This window comes from Peromyscus californicus, unplaced genomic scaffold (genome assembly GCF_007827085.1).
Source record: "Peromyscus californicus insignis strain IS unplaced genomic scaffold, ASM782708v3 Scaffold_3__1_contigs__length_106647218, whole genome shotgun sequence".
Lineage (NCBI taxonomy): Eukaryota > Metazoa > Chordata > Mammalia > Rodentia > Cricetidae > Peromyscus > Peromyscus californicus.
This window is the reverse complement of record NW_026294551.1, coordinates 68,287,629-68,293,628: the sequence shown is the minus strand read 5'-3', so window position 1 is coordinate 68,293,628 and position 6,000 is coordinate 68,287,629.

Sequence of the window (6,000 nt, the reverse complement as noted above, 5' to 3'; positions counted from 1 at the left end):
TTCTCAGAGCCAAGTCACAGACTGAGGACATCGGATATTGGGATCGAGAAAAAGTTCAGTTGCCCTGGAGGAGACTTCATGGCTCTTTTCTGGCCCACAGAGCATCACACATGATGGATATAACAGGAAAAACTAAAACTCCGCAAGTCACTTCAAGGAAATGGGTATGTGTAATCCTGTCGGGATTTGAAAACTGGGATTCAAGGATGAGTTTTGCAAAATGGTGCTTTCCAAGGAAGCAGATACCAAGGGGTGTGTTGAAAGAGGTTCTGTTAAAGGAGAGGATCCAAGGACAGATGTTGCAAGGCTGTTAAAGGAAGTGGCTCCTTAGGCCTCGGGACTGGAACAAAGATTCAAAATGAGCCAGTTGGTGGTGGCACACACTTTTAATTAGAGCACCCAGGAGGCAGAGGCAGGTGAATCTCTGAGTTCCAGGCCAGCCTGGTCTACAGAGTGAGTTCCAGGACAGCCAGGGCTACCCAGAGAAACCCTGTCTGGAAAAACAAAAACAAGAGGTTCAAAATGATCTTTACCAATGTTCTCACTGGGCAGAAAGGGAAACTGAGGCTCATGAAGGGGAAGGTGAGGACCCAGGGCGAGGCAGAGAGCTGTTGAGGAGTTAGCTGGGACCTCTCCATCCTCCTGTCCTTTCTTTTGCTCCTCAAGTGTGTGTAGTACCTTGATATCTTTGCTCCAGGTCCTTGGGGCATGTTCCAAGGTCAAAGACTGAGACTAAATCTGTGTGCCTGGGACCCACACCTGCCAGATGGCAGGGGCTGCAGCCTGCGGGTGGCTGGGGTACATCAGAGAGGAAGGAGCAGTGTGATGATGTGGCCTAACCTCAGAAAGGAAGCCTGGTCACTGGGGAAATTCCCCAGTGAAGTCGTATGCCTATGTAAATAACTAACTCCCATTAGCTTGGACTTCAGGATGCGTGAGGGAGAGAGAAGAGGAGAGGGTATGAGAAAGATCTCGGAGAGGGTCTAGGGCCTTGATATCCCTGGGGGTCCAACAGCCTGCTAGGCTAGTCGAAGGCTCCATTTCATTGTCCTTATAGCATCTTCCTGGGTCAAAGACTGGGAGGGAGCCTTTGAGCCTTTGGCTCAGTGAGACTGTCCTTGACTAAGAGAAAGTGTATCCTAGTTCGCGGGAGACTGGGTCTGGGGAAGGTGGAGTGATGACCGTGATGACGATGATCACGGTGATAGATTTGCCGCTGACAGAGGCGACAGAGATGGGGCTTGAGTCCGAGAAGTCTCAGCAGTTTCATTTTGGGTTTTCATCTCACTCACTGGGGAATTTCATTTTGGGAACAGCCCAACAGGCATGAGGCAGGTAGTGACCTTGACTCACCTCGGGCAAATCCCAGCACATCGCATTTTCTAGGCCCCACGGGGGTTGTCAAAGACTGGCACTGTTGACCTTCCTGGAACACTCCTGGCAAGGTGTCCAGAGTGGGAACCTCTCTCTGGCCTCCGTGAATCTCTCTCACCTTGGGCCTTCTGCCTCTGCGGGAAGGGGGAACCTACTCAGGATTCCACTCCTTTCTTAGGTCTGGGACTACACACCCTCTGGCTCCCTAGGGCTTGGCCTGGTGGGACAGAGAGCGACCCCTGGCTGATGGACACTGCATGGGGCCCGTGTCTCTTCTTCACAAGACCGGGCGGGCGGGTGCCCAGGACCAGGCTGTATGTAGTACACTAAGATTGTGCAGCAAGGAGAAGGTGAAGGAGCGCCAGTGTGTGTGTGTGTGTGTGTGTGTGTGTGTGTGTGTGTGTGTGTGTGTGTGTGTAAAGCAACTTTGGAAAGCCGGGCCAGGAGTTTCCCATGTGGCCAGGGATGATGTCCTTCTGGTGTGCTTGTGGGCCTAATCAATTCGGGTTTATGTGGTTACCATTGTACTTCTGAGCGGTGCAGCAGGTCGAGTCTTAGCGTGGCTAGCAGCATGTGTGTGACTCTCTTTGGTCTGTCCCTAGGGGCATGGCTGGCAGTGATCTGACTTTCTGTATGACCTGTGGGGAACGGGGCTGGGTATATATATGGGAAACTGGGGAGTGGAGTGTCCCCTTTCCTCCCTGCTTTATTCAGCCCCTCCCAGGTCAAAGTCCAGGGCTCTTTCACTGGGTGCCCGGGAGGGGCTTTTAGCTGGCAGCATCGCAGACAGATGGTGATGGCTGAGAGGAAGGGGTGGGACCATCCACGGGAGGAAATGCATGTGCTGAAAGCTTCTGAGAACAGCTGGGCCTGGGGGAGGGGCCCACTCCCGGATAGCTGGGACGGGCAGGCTCTATGGCCTCTATGGGGGCTCTAGCCTCACATTCTGCCTTCAAAAAGCCCCTCCTGCCCCAACCCCACCTCTAGGTTCCAGGTGATGACACCTAGCTTCCTACCTGTCCCCATCCCCTCCTGAATTCATTGCAGGGTGGGGGTGTGCCCTCTCTTCTTGTCACCCCTTCCTCTCATTTTTCTTCCCCCCTGCACCCCAGCCCCCCTCTTTGAGACCGTGTTAGCAGCTTCCACCACTTTTCACCGCACTTGAGGCAGGAGCTCGTGCTGAATACGGAGCTCACTGATCAGCTAGATTAGCCAGCTAGTAAGTCCCAGGGACGCCCTGTCTTCACCCCCAACCCCCACATTGCCACAGCAAGCTTTCTTCTTTTTTTCTTTTTAATGTGGGTGCTGGGGATCGAAGCTCGGGGTCCTCATGCTAGTTTGGCAAGCACCTCACTGACTGAAGTGTCTTTCCAGTCTTGACCTTGAACCCGGTTCTGCTTCCAACTTCCTGAGGATTGAACCCAGGCCTTTTTTCCATTCCAGGCCAACACCTTCAACTGAGCAACACCCCCAGTCTCTAATAATCCTTTTTCTCCACTTAGGCCGCTGAGGGTGGGGGCACAGTGTAGGGACTCAGTTGAGGCTCCCTATGAGCATGTCAGTTATTAAGAATGAAGAGTCTGAGGGTTGGGGATTTAGCTCAGCGGTAGAACGCATGCCTAGCAAGCGCAAGGCCCTGGGTTCGGTCCTCAGCTCCAAAAAAAAAAGAATGAAGAGCTGATGTCATCAGGGTCAGTGGTGGCACACGCCTTTAATCCCAGCACTCGGGAAGCAGAGGCAGGTGGATCTCTGTGAGTTCAAGACCAGCCTGGTCTGCAGAGCTAGTTCCAGGACAGCCAGGACTGTTACACAGAGAAAACCCTGTCTTGAAAAAAAAAAAAGAACACAAGAGCCAATGTCACGGAGTTGACTTTCTGGTTTGGACAGTACTCTCAGAGATGTACATGCACTGCTTTAACTTTACAGCTCGGGAGGTAGACACACCTTTGCTGCCCCCATCTCAGAGAAGGAAAATAAGACATAGGAAGGTCAATGAATTCCCTACTGTTAGTGGTGGACTGGGACTCAGACTCACGCCTGCGGCCCAAGATGGAAGCTGTGGTGTAGCTAGAATTTCCCTCTAGCCTCCTCCAACTGTGAAAATGAGGAAGTTTTCTCTGCCAGTCCTGCTGGGATGGTGTCTTCAGGCAAGTTAGCCTACCAATAGGAACCTCGCTTTGGTCAGTGACAGGAGAGCCCTGTAAAGGAAACAATGGCTGCCTTGGGTGAAGCTTCTCCTGAGAGGTTTGCTGTGGCTCAGCTCTGGCTTCCGCTGAGTTGGGGAAAGAAAACAGCGGGAATTTCACAGCAGCCAACAGTTCCTTCGCTGCTGTCTCTTAGCAGAAGTGTGAGCAGATATGGGGCTCAGCTTTAGCCGGGGCATCCCCCTCCCAAGCTGCTGCTTCCTTCAGGTATTTCCTTGTGGTCCCAAAGCCCAAGGCTTCTGAAAAGGACTTCCCTGAAGGGAAAAACGCATGGTCCGAGGAAAAGGGACTAGGGGACCAGGGGTGTAGGCATATAGCTTAGTTGGCAGAGTGCTTGCCTGGCAGGCACAGAGCCCTGAGTTTCAGCTCCAGCATGACATACTTTCGGCATTTGGGAGGCCGAGGCAGGAGGGTCACAGGTTCAAGGTCATTCTTAGTTACACAGAGTTTGAGGCTAGCCTGTGCTACACGAGACCCTGTTCTAGAAACAAATGGGCTGGAGAGATGGCACTTGTGACTCTTGCAGAGGACCTGGATTTGGTTCACAGCTTCTACAGGGTAATTCCAGCTCCAGAGGATCGATCTAGTGTCCTCTTCTCGGCTCTGTAGGTAGCAGGCACTTGTGTGACGCGCATACATACATGTCAGCATTCCCCCAACTCAACACATAACATAAAAACAAACAGCAAAGAAGAGCAGTAAAGACTTAGAGGGAAGGTGACTCCAGCCCGGAAGCTCATCTCAGAGGGTGACCGAGATGATGGAAGGTAGGGGACATTTATTAGAACCCCAGACCTTGGAGGGACTGTGGAGTTCCCATTCTGACTCCTGTGATGGCCAAGCACTTCCTCTCTGTACAAGTGATGGTTGCCTCCTCCGTCACTGAGGGAGGTGAGAATTTCTGAGGCCCGTTCAGTACCTAGCCCATCTCCTATTTTGGGACAGCGGTGGTTTGAACTGCTGTCGCTTTCCTTTTAATTTAACCCCCATCACTTTTGTGCCTTGACCTTGGGCCTCCAACGCTGTTGGGGAGAGAATCACACAGAAGAGGCACTCACTGAAGCCCTGTAGGGATTAGAACCGTCACCCGTTCATTTGTAGCTCTAGCTCCTGGCACCAGCACCGTACACAGCAGGTATCGGTAAACAGAAGCTCGTGAATGAATGAATAATGAATATGAACAAGCTGCTTCAGATTCAGAACGACTGTCTTCTGCATGAGTATAGCTTGTGGGAGTTGATAGGCCATGCCTGCAATCCAGCACTCAGAAGCAGAGGCAGGAGGATCAGGTTATCTCCATCTCCAATAGCAAGTTTGAGGCCAGCCTGGGCTACATCATGAGACAAAGCCTCAAGAAAAAAAAAAAAGGAAGAAAGAAAGTATGGCTTGTTCTTCAGGCACAAGGAGGCTTCACCACCCCATGCCCACAAGCCTTAAAGACTTTCCCGGGGTCTAGGGAAATCCTGACATTTCAGACCCTCTGGGACTGGATGCAAACTAACACGTCTGTCACAACCCCTTCACCCTATAAACACTGAAATCCGCCCTTATGAGCCATCCCTGAAGAAGACTCACTTCAGCTGGAGACAGAAGGAAAACGTGCAGAGGCACCAGACAGGCCTTCCTCAGCTGTTTGCATTCCTGCTTCCCACAGCATTTTTCTGTGATTACCTTGTGGGGTCTCCTCTTTCCTAGCCCTCACATTCCTTTGCTTTTTTCCCCCTAGTTCATTTCTCTTTGAAATATTTAATATACGTATGCACATATATGCAATTTTCAATTTTTTTTTTTGAGACAGGGTTTCTCTGTGTAGCTTTGGAGCCTGTCCTGGATCTCGCTCTGTAGACCAGGCTGGCCTTTAACTCATAGGGATCTTCCTGCCTCTGCCTCCCGAGTGCTGGGATTAAAGGATTTAATGTATGGGTGTGAGTGTGGCCAGAGGACTGCAGGGTCCCTATCACTCACCGCCTTCCTCCCTCAAGGCAGGGTCTCTTACTGAACCCGGAGCCCTAGTGATCATTCCTACCATCTTTCCTACCAGCTGGAGTTACAGGAATTCACAGCCATACACTGCTTTTTAAAAATTATTTTTATTTTGTGTGGGGAGTGTTTTGCCTGCGTGCGTTTGTGTACCACTTCATGCTTGGTACCTGAAGAAGAGGGCATTGGATCTACTGGAACTGAGATTCTAGAATGTTGTGAAGAGCAGCCAGCATTCCTAACCACTGATCCATCTCTCCCAGCTCCCATGCATGGCTTTTCACCCACGTGCTGGAGATTTAGATGTAGGTCTTCACCCGTATGCAGCAAACACCTGCTGAACCATCCCCTCGGCCCCATTTTAAGATGGGGGTCTTGATATGAAGCCTAGGCTCACCTCAAACCTTCTATCCTCTTGCCTTGGCTTCCTAAGTTCTGAGAT